General features: G+C 34.9%; 1 protein-coding gene across 10 annotated transcripts in view; it reads right to left on the reverse strand.

Moving 5' to 3' along the window:
* The window catches only part of PEAK1 (pseudopodium enriched atypical kinase 1), a 308265-nt gene that overhangs the window by 176083 nt on the left and 116720 nt on the right, over positions 1-15462 (reverse strand). The window lies entirely within an intron of this gene.

Raw genomic sequence — 15462 nt, forward strand, 5'->3', positions numbered from 1 at the left:
TCTTGCCAACACTTGCTATTTTTTGGTTTTTGGTAATGGCTAACAGGTGTGGGTGATGTTTTACTATGGTTTTGGTTTGCATTTCCCTGATGATTAGTGATGGTGAGCATCTTTTCCTGTACTTGGCCATTCAAATATCTTCTTTGGAAAAATGGCTAATCAGATCTTCTCCCCATTCTCTGACTGGGTTGTTTGTTTGCTTTTCTATTAAGCTGTATAACGGTTTTTAAAATATATATATTGTGGGTTATAAACTAACCATACCCCAATATAAAATAAAAATTTTAAAAAAAGACCAAGGCTCTTTCCTTTTGCTCCATTAATTGTGTTGATTTGTTGCTTCAAAGTTGTTTGCTGTGCATGTAGGTGTTACGTCTGCATTCAAGGCAAGAAAAAGGACGGCGTCAGTCCCACCTTTACCTCTTTAACAGGAAAAACAAAGGCTTCTCTCAGTGACCTCAGCACACTCAGCTTATACGACATTCTCCATGGCTGGTGGGTCATCCAGCAGCGTCTTAATACCCTGATCTCCTTGAGGGTAGAGACTATTTTTGTACTTTAGCAACCAATCCAGTACCTGGCACACAGATAGGTTCTTTGTAGCTAATGAACAAATGAGTCTAATAAAGGAAACAGTGGCAAGTATCATAACACAAACTCTGCTTTCCTAATTTTCTTTTTTTGTTAAGTAATATAATAAAAAGTGTTCTAAAAATAACCACTGCTATACTAAAAACAGATTATTAGTATTACAGTAGCTTGACATCTATAATCATGTAATATTTTATAATTATTGCTTTCTCCATAGAGAACCAAACAGAGGATTAACAAGGAGTCAAGAAGAGAACTGAATTTCTGTACAAGCAAAACATTCAATCATGATGAAACTCAGCTTACCTAAATAATAATGTTTATTTCCCAGGGCTATTCTGAGGACAAAGTAAATACAAATAATATAAATGTATACTAAAATATATAAAACACTATAAACATATGCATTATAAAAGTGGTTCTGTTAAGTCTTGAGAGGAAACTTACAATTCTCATGTAATATATGCAGAGTGATACACCATCCGGCACACCAATAGTATCAATTAAAAATTAAACACTATCAATATCTAGTATGGATATTGGGCATTAGTCCAAGGGTAGATGAGATTCTGGACTTGGCCCTGCTTCTTTCATGACTATAGGGAAGTAAACTAATAACTGCACGTATTAAAGAAAGAAGGCTTCATAAAAATAAAATTGGTGTCTCAATGCAATTCTATAATACACACAAAGCAGGATATGAAAAACAAAATAAACTAGTTAACAAGAACAGATGACATCAAATCCCAATGCATCAATTAATAATTACTACCAACAAATGAATAGTACTAAAGTAGGCCAAGGTCCTAAAGCACTTATAAGTTAAGTGAGACATAAAACAGTAGAAGCATTGAATATTAATTTTCTTCTGGCTTTAATAACCCTGATTGAGCTTATAAAGAACACCCCTCAAGGTGACCTTATAGTTCATACACACAGGCAACATTGGTGGTGAGAACTATTTCTAATAAATTAAAACCTCAATGGCCTGTTTTCCAGGTTTTTATTAAGCTGTATATTTCCTCATATAAAAGAACATTACATCATAATAAGTATTGCATAAACATAACAAAAAAACAGTGGTCAGTATTGAAGAAGAGAAAAATGACAGTTTTAAGCCAATAAAGTCTCCTTGGAATATTATTAGTAAGAACTGTTGCATCTTCACTTTTATTGGATTTGGAGACAACAGCTGCTTTGAAGAAAAATACAACCTTCTGACAAGTCTGTTTAATTAACTCTCACTTTTCAAACATTCAAATACCTTAAGCTTATTATTAAAGGCTTACCATTTCCTGATTCATTTAAGCAGAAATTATTCTCTGTGTAGGTTACCAAGGAATTATTTAATACTGAAAACTGACTCATCTTAATACAAAAAAAAAAAAAACTGCATTAAGATTGTAGGCCACTGAATTCCAGCACAGCACTGCATAAAGCATCATTAGGTCATAAACAGAACTAGAAAATTCCAACAGTGGGTCAGAGTTCTTACTGTACAGTTATGTCTACAGGAGGAACATCTATTTAATAAGAAACCAAAATGTTAGAACAGAGAGAATGAGCTTATGTTTTACAGTGACATTCACTCAGTTTCAACAACTTTGATTCTTATTTTTAATCAGGGAGAAACACAATGTTTCTCTTCCTGTTTTATCTGCAAAAATACCTTTATCAGCTAAAACTTCAACAGTGAATACTTCTCCAATAAGAATTTTGAAGTACTTGATATAAAGAATAAATTATTTGTCAATGTTTGTACAAATAAGAGTTATAAGTGATACATTTATAATGAGGAACTATTTAAAATATCTAACTTTACAGATGGAGGAGGAAGTATATATTAACTTAAAGATTCATTGCTTTTTAAAACACTATTTTCTCTTAAAAAAGAGGATACTATATTTAAAATAATAAAAGGTTCAACATAGTGGAAAGATACAATTATGAATGTTAAACACCTATTGACAGACCATCAAAATATATGAAGAAAAAAAATGACAAAATCAAAAGGTGAAATAGACAATTATATAATAATAGTTGCAAATTTCAATATCCCACTCATAATAATGGACAGGAGCAACCAGACAGAAGGTAAGTAAGGAAATAGAAGATTTAACACAATAAACCAACTACATCTCACAGACAAATACCAAATGCTCTAACCAACAATAACAGAATATACATACATATTCTTCTCAAGTGTATATTGGACATTTTCCAGAACATACCATACTTTGGGCCACAAATGAAGTTAAAAACCAACAACAAAAGTAAAACTGGAAAATCCACAAATTTGTGGAAATTAAACAACACACATTTCAACAACCAATGGATCAAAGAAAAAAATCACATGGAAAATTAGAATACCCTTAGAGATAAATGAAAATGAAAGCATAACATATCCAAACTCATGGAATGCAGGGAAATGTTATAGCTATAAATGCTTACATTTAAAAACAGAAAAGATCTCAAATTAACAACTTAACTTTATAACTTAACTTAAAAAAAAAAGAACTAAAACTAAATCTAGCAGAAGGAAGGAAATAATAAAGGTTAGAGCAGAGATAAATGAAGTAGAGAAAAAAAGAAAAATCAATGAACCCAAAAACTAGTTCTTTAAAAACATCAACAAAACTGACAAACATATAGCTAGATGAACAAAGAAAAAAAGAGAGAAGACTCAAATTACTAAAATCAGAAATGGAAGTGGGGACACTGTGGTTAGTCGTCAGTCATGTCCAACTCTTTGGGACCGCAGGGACTGTAGCCTACAAGGCTCCTCTGTCCGTGGGATTTTCCAGGCAAGAATACTGGAGTGGGTTGCCATTTCCTTCTCCAGGGTATCTTCCTGACCCAGGAATTGAACCGGCATCTCCTGTGTCTCCTGCATTGAAGGTGGATTCTTTATTTGCTGTGCCATGGGGTGGGAGGTAGAAGTAGGGACATTAGTACCAATTCTACAGAAATAAAAGGGATTATAAAAAAGTACTGTGAACAAATTAGAACACATACCTGAAATGGACAAATTCCTAGAAACATAAAACCTACCAAGACTGAAACACAAAGAAATAGAAAATATGAGTAGACCTACAGTAAAGAAATTGAATCAGTAATTTAAAATTTCTCCCCAAAGAAAAGCCTTATGCCTGATGACTTCACTGGTGAAATCAACCAAACATTTAAATAAGAACTAATACTAGTCCTTTTCAAGCTATTCCCAAAAATCAAAGTAGAGGAAATACTTCCTAACTTCATCTATGAAGCCGGCAGTACCATAATACCAAAGCCAGAGAAAAACACTACAAAAAAGAAAATGACAAACCAATCTCTTTTAAAAGAACAGTGAAACAAAAATCCTCCACAAAATAGCAAACCAAATTCACATTAATCAGATGACACATCTTGACTAAGTTAGATTTACTCCTAGAACACAAGGACCATCCAACATATGACAAGTGATTGATGTGGATTCTTTACCTGCTGAGCCACGGGGTGGGAGGCTCATTAACAGAAAGAAGGGGGAAAAAATATGATCTTAATCAATGTAGAAAAAGGAGTTGACAAAATTCAACATTCTTTCTTGATAAAAACACTCAACAAACTAAAAACAGAAGGAAATTAATCTCAACATAACAAAAGCAATATACAAAAAAAACTCACAGGGAACAACACACTAAATGGTGAAATATTGAAAGTTTTTCCTCTAAGATCAGGAATAAATGAAGGATGTCAGCTTTTGCCACTTCTATTCAACACAGTACTGGAAGTTCTACTTAGAGTAATTTAGGCAAAAGAAAGAAATAAAAGGCAACACATAAAAAAAAAATCAATTGCACTTCTATAAACCAACAATGGACAATCCGAAAAGAAAAAAACAAAACCAATTCCATTTATGGTAATATCAAAAGGAATAAAATAGGAATTAACCAAAGGGATGAAACACCTGTACACTGAAAACTACAAAAAAAAAAATCACTGAATGAAAATAAGCAATAGCTCAATAAATGGAAACACATCCCATCTTAATGGGCTGGAAAAGTTAGTTGTGTTAAGATGTCCATTCTACCCAAAACAATCTATAGATTCAGTGCCATCTCTATCAATATCTCAAATAATATTTTTGCAGAAATAGAAAAAGTCATCCTAAAATTCATATGAGTTCTCAAGGGACTCTGAAGAGCCAAAACAATCTTGAATAAAGAAGAACAAAGCTAGAGAACTTATACATCGTGGTTTTAAAATTTATGACAATGCTAGTATGGCACTAGCATAAAAAAAGACAAAAAGACCAATGAAACATAATATAAACCTTTGTATACATGGTCAAACAATTTTTGACAAGGGTGCCAAGACTATTCAATGGGGGAAGTGACAGTCTTTTCAACAAATGATGCTGGTAAAACTGGATATCCACCATGCAAAAGAATGACGTTCAACCCTTACCTAACACCGTACACAAAAATTAACTCAAAATGGACCAAAGATCTAAATGTAAAACCTAAAACTATAAAACTCATAGAAGAAAAGATAGGGCAGAGGCTTCACAGCATTGGATCTTGCAGTGATTTCTTGATATAACAACAAAGGCACTGGCAACCAAAGGAAAAATAAACAAATTGGACTTTGTGAAAATTTTTAAATTTTGTGCATCAAAACACTACCCACAGAGTTAAAAGACAACCCTCTGAGTGGGAGAAAGTATCTGCATATGTGCATATCATGTACTTGATAAAGGATTAATCTCCAGAATATATAGAGAACTCTCAAAACTCAACAACAACAAAACCAAACAACTCGGTTCAAAAATGGGCTAAGAACTTGAATACATTTTTCCAAAGGTATATAAATGGCCAAAACACACACGAGAAATTAAACACCACTGTTTATTTAGGAAATGAAAATCAATCAAAACTACAATGAGACACCACCTCACATTCATTAGGATGGTTGCTACTGAAAAAACAAATAGGAAGTAACAAGTGTTGGTGAGGATGTGGAGCAAATGAAACTCTTGGCACTATTGGTGGGAACTTAAAATGATATGAGCTCCTGTGGAAAACAGTATGGTTCCACAAAAATTAAAATAGAATGTTATCCAGCAATTCTTCTTCTGGGTACATACCCCAAAAAGTTGAAAGCAAGGTCTTGAGAAGATATTTGTATACTCACTCATAGCAACACTACTAATAAAAGAAAAAATGAGAAGGCAATCTAAGTGTCCACTGACAGGTGAATGCATAAATAAAACAAGGTATATACATACAATGGAATATCATTCATTCTTTAAAAGGAAGGGTATTCTGCAACATGTTACAACATGGGTAAATCTTGAAGAGATTCCTCTAAGTAAAATAAGTCAGTCACAAAAAGACAAATACTGTATGACTCCAGTTATACAGAACTGGAAAGCAATGGAGAGATGGTTGCCAGAGGCTGGGTGAGGGAAGGTGAATGGGGAGTTATTATTTACTGGGTAAAGAGTCTCAGCTTTACAAAATGGAAGGAGTTACAGAGATGGGTGATGGTGACAGTTCATCAATATTATGAACGTACTTAATACTAATTGTATACCTAAGATGGTTAAGATGGTATATTTTATGCTAAATGTATTTTAGCACAATAAAAAAATGGAAAAAATTAAAAGGAGGGTGAGGGTGGGGGAGAGGGAAGTGTAAATGACCCACTGGGAAACAAGGAAAATATAAATGTCATTGGAAGAAGAAAATATAAAAAGAAGAAGGAAGGAAGAGAGGGAAAGAGAGGAAGAGAGCGAGGAATGAACCTACATAAACACACACACTTTGAACTTTGGCCTAAAGTACCAGGTACTGCTCACTCAGGTACTGCCGTAGAGAGAATGCGCCAGGAGACCAACCACTGTCATATTCTGAAACCAAAGATAAAAATTCCAGCCTAGTATAAAATGGACAAAATTGGACTTAATCAGAAGTAATCAGCTGTAAAAAATGCAGATTTGAAAGGTCTAGACTATGTTCCACTGTCATTCCCAGTTAGGATATCAAATTGAATTTGGAAGAGTTTAGTATGACTTGTGTCTCTTAAAATTCTCAGGATACACACAGAATGTGGATGCTCTTGGAATAGCTGACTTGATGGATGTTATGGAGAAGTACTTCAGCCATTCATAGGAAAAAAGCACATATTTCACAGAAGCACTTAAAATCAACGTTTTCCACTGCTTCAAATGGTAAGTGAAGTAAAAATTCTCATTTCAAACTCACTCTAAGCTGCAATAAAAAATGTATGCTCTTATAAACTTCTGTTAGCCACACAGCGAAGGAATGTGTTACTAACATCTGTGAATGCCATGTCCCCAAAGCATTTGTCACTTCAGCTAACATAACAGCTCATTCTCCCTGGAGGAAATCAATCACTCTGTCAATAGTCCCGGTCAAGCAGGTGAAAATATTTCTCACAGGGGATTCTCTTAGTGCAATGTCTCAGTAACTCTTTAAAATCTGTAGGCACATGAAATCTGAGGATTGGATGGAAAAAAAGAAATATATTGCGTTTTTACCTCAAAAGTCTCAGTGATACTGCTTCACATTTTCCTATACTTCAGCTCCTATAGGAAAAAATTTTCCTATATTTCAGCTCCTACAGGAAATTATTACATGACATTACTGTCATTTCCTCAAGGTATTTGTTTACCTGGATGGGCTGACTGCAGAGAGATTTCAGATTTTACAAGCTCAGATATACCAATCTTTTCATAATATTGACTGTGAGTTGGGCTGGGGAGGATGGCTTGAGGAAAAAGAAAACTGGTTGCAAAGAAGGAATTCTGCTATAAATAGGTAGAATTTTCTATTTTCCTGGCAGCCACAGGGATATAACAATGTAAAAAAAAAAAAAATCTATGAGCTGGAAAGGATTTCTCCTATGATCTAAGAAAGTAAACTAGGTAATATACCATGTCAATCACTCTCCAGTTTGCCACCAGCCACTGGCAGCATCATAGACTTAGTAACAGAGGTTTTTAAATGGTAATAGATTTTAAAAGTCTCTTTTAAAATGGGCAGTGAGAACTGCAGCTATGCTGCATGCTACATTTTTTAAAAATTGTGGCAAAGAAAATGAAATTGATCTTGCTATTTAATGATTAGGTTTTTTCCCTCTGTGTGATTTCAAGATTAACATGAGTACCTTTCATTTGTATCATATCCCAAATTCTCTACTGAGTAGAAAACAAGAACTGAATAATATGAGAATGACATTTCTTTTTTCTCAGTGAGAAATTAATGCCAGTCTTTTTCAACCTTTTTAGATTATTCAACATTCATTTCACAGCAACTAGTTATCAAACCTACTATATTCCAGGTACTTCAATCATCCAAAGAACATAAGCACTATAGTTTACAATTTTAAGGTACTATTAGACACATGGTCTCCAAGGAGGCAGTTATTTTTATTGTTTTAGGTTTTCAATTTAAAGTTTTTAGGAACACTCAGCCATTTTAAAATAGTTTAACAACTGTACTTCTGTCAGAGATTCTAGCTACTAGAAATTATCTAGCTAATTTTAAACTAGACAAATATGGAACAAAGATGTATTGTTGGTTTACTTGTGATTACATATTGAATTAGCAACATGAGAGAAAACGAACATTTTCAGCAATTTGGGGGGAATAAAAAAATCACAGTAATTCAGTATTTCTATTTCTGTATTTCCATTTCTTCTCTCCATTAATTTATTCCATCACTACAAATTTCTATTTTATTCAATAGGCTATAATTTGATAAGGATATTATTCTGATGCTCATTGTGTTCTAAGATCAGCCAGCAAGTGCCTCTTGAAGGTGACTTCTGTATCCTTTAGTTACAACCCCTCACTCTGTGAGCAATTCCTTACTTTCTGGCACAGGATGATGTGTCCAGCATATCTTGTTATGTTCTTTTGCTACAGTAGCCCTAGAATCAGCCATTTCTTCAAGAAGCCCTAGCACATCTACCTTTCCAGGTCCTGTCTCATGACTCCCAGACTGAATTATTCAGGAAGGAAAGAAGGACAGCAATAAGAAAGCCAAGGGGCTACTTTGTTTAGAATGGGTGACTTGCACTGATTCCCTCTGTAGCTGGATAGGTCTGTTTCCCCAGTAGCCTCATCTGCCTTGAATAACAAGGCTGACTACACGCTCTGTTTAAGAAATAGCGGGAAAAATAAATAAATAAATAAATAAAAATAAAAAAAGAAATAGCGGAGTCCTGTTAATAGGCAAGCTTCCCCCAGCACATAATTACAACAGCAAGGAGACACTTGCTCTGGGAGTAGAACATTCTGGGTTCATTGTATTTCCTGGAAAGTTGCCTCTTCCTTTTTCTTTCTTTTTAAATACATTGTTTATTTTAGGACAGCTTTAGATGTATAGAGAAGTTGTGAAGACAGTGGAGTTCTCATGTGTCCTCCATGCAGTTTCCCTTATTAATATCCTATATTACTAAGGGACACTTGTCAAAATTAGCAAACCAATATGAATATTATTAACTAAAGTCTGTACTTTATTCGGATATTCTCAGTTTTCCTGCTATCCATTTTCTGTTCCAGGATCCCATCCAAGACATAATATTACATTTAGGTAGTTATGTCTCCTGAGGCTATTCTTGGTTGTGACAACTTCTCAAACTTTTCTTGTCTTTGATGACTGTATTCGTTTCCTGTGACTGCTATAACAAATTAATATAAACTTAACAACTTAAAAAAAGAGAAATTTGTTCTCTTACAGTTTTACAGGCCATAAGCCCTAAATGGCAACCCACTACAGTATTCTTGCCTGGAAAATCCCATGGACAGAAAAGCCTGGTGAGGTAGAGTCCATGGGCTTGTAAAAGAGTCGGATACAACTGAGCAACTAGACAAATCCTGAAATCAAGGTCTCAGCAGGGCCAAACTCTCTGAAAGCCTTCAGGAAAAATCATTCCATGCCTCTTCTACCTTCTGGTGGCTTAAAGCCATCCCTCAGTTTGTGGTTGACTCACTTAAATTCTCTGCCTCTTTATTCTCTGGTCTATGTGTGTCTTTTCCTCTGTGTCTTATTAGGACATGTCATTTGATTTATAATTCACCCAGATAATCTGGGATGATCTCATCTCAAATTCCTTACTTAAATACATCTGCAAATACTCTTTTACCAAATAAAATCACATTCACAGGTTCTGGAGCTTAGGACATGGATACATCTTTTGAGGAGCATCACCATTCAACCTCCTACCATGAACTCTACAGTTCTGAGGATTACTTGTCAGATATTCTGTGTGACTTGATTTCTCATGGTTAGGCTTGGATAAAGTATTTGAGAGAGGAAAACCAAAGTGTCACTTGTATGATACCCTATCAGGGGTACATACTATCAATATGACTTATCGCTGTTGATGTTAAACATGATCACCTGGCATTACACTTTGTCCGGTTTGGGCACTACAATGTCACCCTTTCTGTGCCGTGCTCTTTGGAGAAAAGTCACCATGAGCAGCTCAACTTAAGCAGTGAGGAGTTACGTCCCACTTCACAGAGGGTGGGAAGGCTAAATAAATTATTTAGAATTCTTCTATGGGGGATTGTCTAGTTTTCTTCAAGGTCAACATTAATCATTTGCTTATATTACTATGGAGGCATTACTTTACACTTGGGGTTTTAACCTAATACTACTTTATTTTGTTGCTCAAACTGTTATAGCTTTGGTCATTGGAAGATCTTTCAATTGGCTCTTTTGTCCCTTTGGTATACTCCTGCTAATATGTTTTTGCTTTTTTTTTTTTTTGGCCACTGCAACATGCTCTAGACTCATCCTGTGTATTTCCTACCCCAGTGGGAGAATCAACCATGTCTCCAAAAAGCCCTGATTCCTCTTAATGGAGAATGGTATTAGAAACCAAAATTTGCACACTAGGTGTAGTCATTGCTATTGGGGTTTCATTGCTTCTAGGCCCTCTCAGCTGACAGAGCAATTAGATATAGATCTACATCTATCTATATATGTATACATATACAAATACCTACAGGTATACCTCAGAGACATTGTAGGTTCAGTGCCAGATCACTACAAGAAAGCAAATATTGCAACAAAGTCACAAATTTTTTTGTTTTCCAGTGCACTTAAAAGTTATGCTTACACTACCTTGCAGTCTATTAAGTGCACAAAAGTATCATATCTAAAAAATAATGTACATACTTTAATTTTAAAAAATACTTTTACTGCTAAAAAATGCTAACCATCACCTGGGCCTTCAGAGAGTCATCATCTTTTTTCTGGTGTAAGACTTGAAATACACCAAGAATTACCATAATGTATTAGTAACACAGAGACACAAAATGAGCAAACACTGTTGGAAAAGTGGTACCTACAGACTTGCTTTATGCAAGGTTGCCACAAACCTTCAATTCGTAAAAAATGCAGTTATCTGTGAAATGCAATAAAACAAGGTATGCCTGTATAACCATCTCTATATGTAACCATCTGTAATCTATGTGAAGTTAAACATGAACTCTTATTGTCTCCAGCTCTAATCCATTACCACATGGATGGTTCTAGCCTCTTCTTGCTTACCTGTACACTATGACTGTGAGAAACCTGACTTCCAACACTTATATATCAGTTTCAGAATTCTTACTCCATATCCTGCCTTCTGTATAAATGAACTTTATCAACTAAAGTATAGTGCTTATGGATATAGTTCTTTTTGTGTTTTAGTCTTAGAGGTTCCACTCATTTCCAAAGCTACATAGGGTAGCACTTTATTCTTCTACTCCCTTCAGTAATATTGTTTCATTTATTTGCAACTTTGTCACATTTTATATTTAATCATGGAATCCTTGAGGTTTTAAGTGAGTTTTAAAATTTTTGTATATGTTAAGGTCCACTCTTTCTGTTGTAAAGTTCTATAGATTTTGGCAAATGCTTAATATCTTATATTCACCCTTAGACTATCATACAAAATAGTTGTAGTGCCCTAAAAAAGCCCCTGTACTTCATTTTCCTACAACTGCCTGCTCCCCCAGGCTTCTGGCAACTAATGATGTTTTCACTCACTCTTTTTTTTCTTTTTAACTTTTTTCCAGAATGCTATATAACTGAACTCACATGGTACATGGCATTTTCAGCTTTTATAACTGAGCAATATGCATTTAAGATTTATCTATGCCTTTTCATGGCCTAGTATCTTTATTCTTTTTATCACTGAATAACATTCCATTGTATGGGTGTTTATCCATTCACCTCCTGAAGGACATCTTGGTTGCTTCCCGTTTGGGGAGATTATGAATAAAGCTGCTGTAAATGTTTGTGTGCAGGTTTGGTGGATATAAGTTTTCAAATTAGTTGGGTAAATATCTGGGAGCATGCTTGCTGATTTGGATGGTAAGCCACTCTTAGTTTTGCAAGAAACTGTCAAACTGTTTTCCAAAGTAGCTGTATCATTTTGCATTCCCACTAGCAATGAATTAAGTTCTTAACGCTCCACATCCTTGCCATAATCTGGTTTTGCCAGTGTTTTGGATTTTAGCCATTCTAACAGATATGTAATGTAATAATATGTTATGATATGATATAAAATAAAATCTCAGTATTGCTTCAACTTGCAGGTCCCTCATGACATGATGTGGGACATCTTATTATATGATCATTTGCCACCTGTATATCTTCTTTGATGAAGTATCTCTTCAAAATGTTTGCTAATTTTTAAACAAGTTCATTATTTTATTACTGTTGAGTTTTAAGACTTCTTTATATATTTTGGATACAAATTCTTTATTGGATGTGTTTTGCAAATATTTTCTCCCCATCACTGGCTTATCTCTTCATTCTCTTCATTCATGTCTTTCATTGAACAGTTTTCTATTTTAAATATACCCCTTATCTACTTTTTTTCTTGCATGAATTGTATTACTAATGTGTTTTAAAACACACTGCCAAACCCAAGGTCATACAGATTTTCTCGTATATTTTCTTTAATAACTGTTATAGTTTTTCATTTTACATTTAGGTCTATGATCCATTCTGAGTTAATTACTGTGTGAATTGTAAGGCCTGTGTCTGAATTCACTTCTTTTTCATATGGATATCCAATTGTTCCAGCACCATTTATTGACAAGACTATCCTTTCTCCACTGAATTGTCTTTGCTTTCATGGCAAAAATCAGTTGACTATCCTTGTGTGGATTTATTTTTTATTTCCTTTCTGTTTTATTATTCTATATGTCTATTCTTTTGCCCATACCATTGTCGTGATTACTGTAGCCTTACATTAAGTCCTGAAATCAGATAGTGTGAGTACTCCAACTTTGTTCATTTTCAGTTCTGTGTTGGCTATACTAGGTCTTTTGTTTTCCATTAAAACTTTACAATTAGCATGTTGACATCTACAAGATAGCTTGGTAGGGTTTTGATTGGGGTCACATATTTATAGATCAACTGTAAAAAAATCTGTCATTTAACAATATTGAACCTTCCGATCCATGAACACAGAATATTTCTCCATTTATTTAGATCTTCTTCAACTTGCTTTTTTAAAAAAATCAATGGTGTATAGTTTTCTGTTTGTGTTTTCTTAATTACATATGAGTATCTCATTTCAGGGGAGTCTGTTTTTTTTTTTTCTTTTATTATTATTATTTTTTTTCCAGTGGGTTTTGTCATACATTGATATGAACCAGCCATGGATTTACATGTATTCCCAATCCCGATCCCCCCCTCCCACCTCCCTCTCCACCCGATTCCTCTGGGTCTTCCCAGTGCACCAGGCCGGAGCACTTGTCTCATGCATCCCACCTGGGCTGGTGATCTGTTTCACCATAGATAGTATACATGCTGTTCTTTTGAAATATCCCACCCTCACATTCTCCCACAAAGTTCAAAAGTCTGTTCTGTATTTCTGTGTCTCTTTTTCTGTTTTGCATATAGGGTTATCGTTATCACCTTTCTAAATTCCATATATATGTGTTAGTATGCTGTAATGTTCTTTATCTTTCTGGCTTACTTCACTCTGTATAATGGGCTCCAGCTTCATCCATCTCATTAGGACTGGTTCAAATGAATTCTTTTTAATGGCTGAGTAATATTCCATGGTGTATATGTACCACAGCTTTCTTATCCATTCATCTGCTGATGGGCATCTAGGTTGCTTCCATGTCCTGGCTATTATAAACAGTGCTGCGATGAACATTGGGGTACACGTGTCTCTTTCAGATCTGGTTTCCTCAGTGTGTATGCCCAGAAGTGGGATTGCTGGGTCATATGGCAGTTCTATTTCCAGTTTTTTAAGAAATCTCCACACTGGTTTCCATAGCGGCTGTACTAGTTTGCATTCCCACCAACAGTGTAAGAGGGTTCCCTTTTCTCCACACCCTCTCCAGCATTTATTGCTTGTAGACTTTTGGATAGCAGCCATCCTGACTGGCGTGTAATGGTACCTCATTGTGGTTTTGATTTGCATTTCTCTGATAATGAGTGATGTTGAGCATCTTTTCATGTGTTTGTTAGCCATCTGTATGTCTTCTTTGGAGAAATGTCTGTTTAGTTCTTTGGCCCATTTTTTGATTGGGTCATTTATTTTTCTGGAATTGAGCTTCAGGAGTTGCTTGTATATTTTTGAGATTAATCCTTTGTCTGTTTCTTCATTTGTTATTATTTTCTCCCAATCTGAGGGGTGTCTTTTCACCTTGCTTATAGTTTCCTTTGTAGTGCAAAAGCTTTTAAGTTTCATTAGGTCCCATTTGTTTATTTTTGCTTTTATTTCCAGTATTCTGGGAGGTGGGTCATAGAGGATCTTGCTGTGATTTATGTCGGAGAGTGTTTTGCCTATGTTCTCCTCTAGGAGTTTTATAGTTTCTGGTCTTACATTTAGATCTTTAATCCATTTTGAGTTTATTTTTGTGTATGGTGTTAGAAAGTGTTCTAGTTTTATTCTTTTACAAGTGGTTGACCAGTTTTCCCAGCACCACTTGTTAAAGAGGTTGTCTTTTTTCCATTGTATATCTTTGCCTCCTTTGTCAAAGATAAGGTGTCCATAGGTTCGTGGATTTATCTCTGGGCTTTCTATTCTGTTCCATTGATCTATATTTCTGTCTTTGTGCCAGTACCATACTGTCTTGATGACTGTGGCTTTGTAGTAGAGTCTGAAGTCAGGCAGGTTGATTCCTCCAGTTCCATTCTTCTTTCTCAAGATTATTTTGGCTATTCGAGGTTTTTTGTATTTCCATACAAATTGTGAAATTCTTTGGTCTAGTTCTGTGAAAAATACCGTTGGTAGCTTGATAGGGATTGCATTGAATCTATAGATTGCTTTGGGTAGAATAGCCATTTTGACAATATTGATTCTTCCAATCCATGAACATGGTATGTTTCTCCATCTGTTTGTGTCCTCTTTGATTTCTTTCATCAGTGTTTTATAGTTTTCTATGTATAGGTCCTTTGTTTCTTTAGGTAGATATACTCCTAAGTATTTTATTCTTTTTGTTGCAATGGTGAATGGTATTGTTTCCTTAATTTCTCTTTCTGTTTTTTCATTGTTAGTATATAGGAATGGAAGGGATTTCTCTGTGTTAATTTTATATCCTGCAACTTTACTATATTCATTGATTAGCTCTAGTAATTTTCTGGTAGAGTCTTTAGGGTTTTCTATATAGAGGATCATGTCATCTGCAAACAGTGAGAGTTTTACTTCTTCTTTTCCTATCTGGATTCCTTTTACTTCTTTTTCTGCTCTGATTGCTGTGGCCAAAACTTCCAACACTATGTTGAATAGCAGTGGTGAGAGTGGGCACCCTTGTCTTGTTCCTGATTTCAGGGGAAATGCCTTCAATTTTTCACCATTGAGGGTGATGCTTGCTGTGGGTTTGTCATATATAGCTT

This window comes from Cervus elaphus, chromosome 13, assembly GCF_910594005.1.
Source record: "Cervus elaphus chromosome 13, mCerEla1.1, whole genome shotgun sequence".
Classification (NCBI taxonomy): domain Eukaryota; kingdom Metazoa; phylum Chordata; class Mammalia; order Artiodactyla; family Cervidae; genus Cervus; species Cervus elaphus.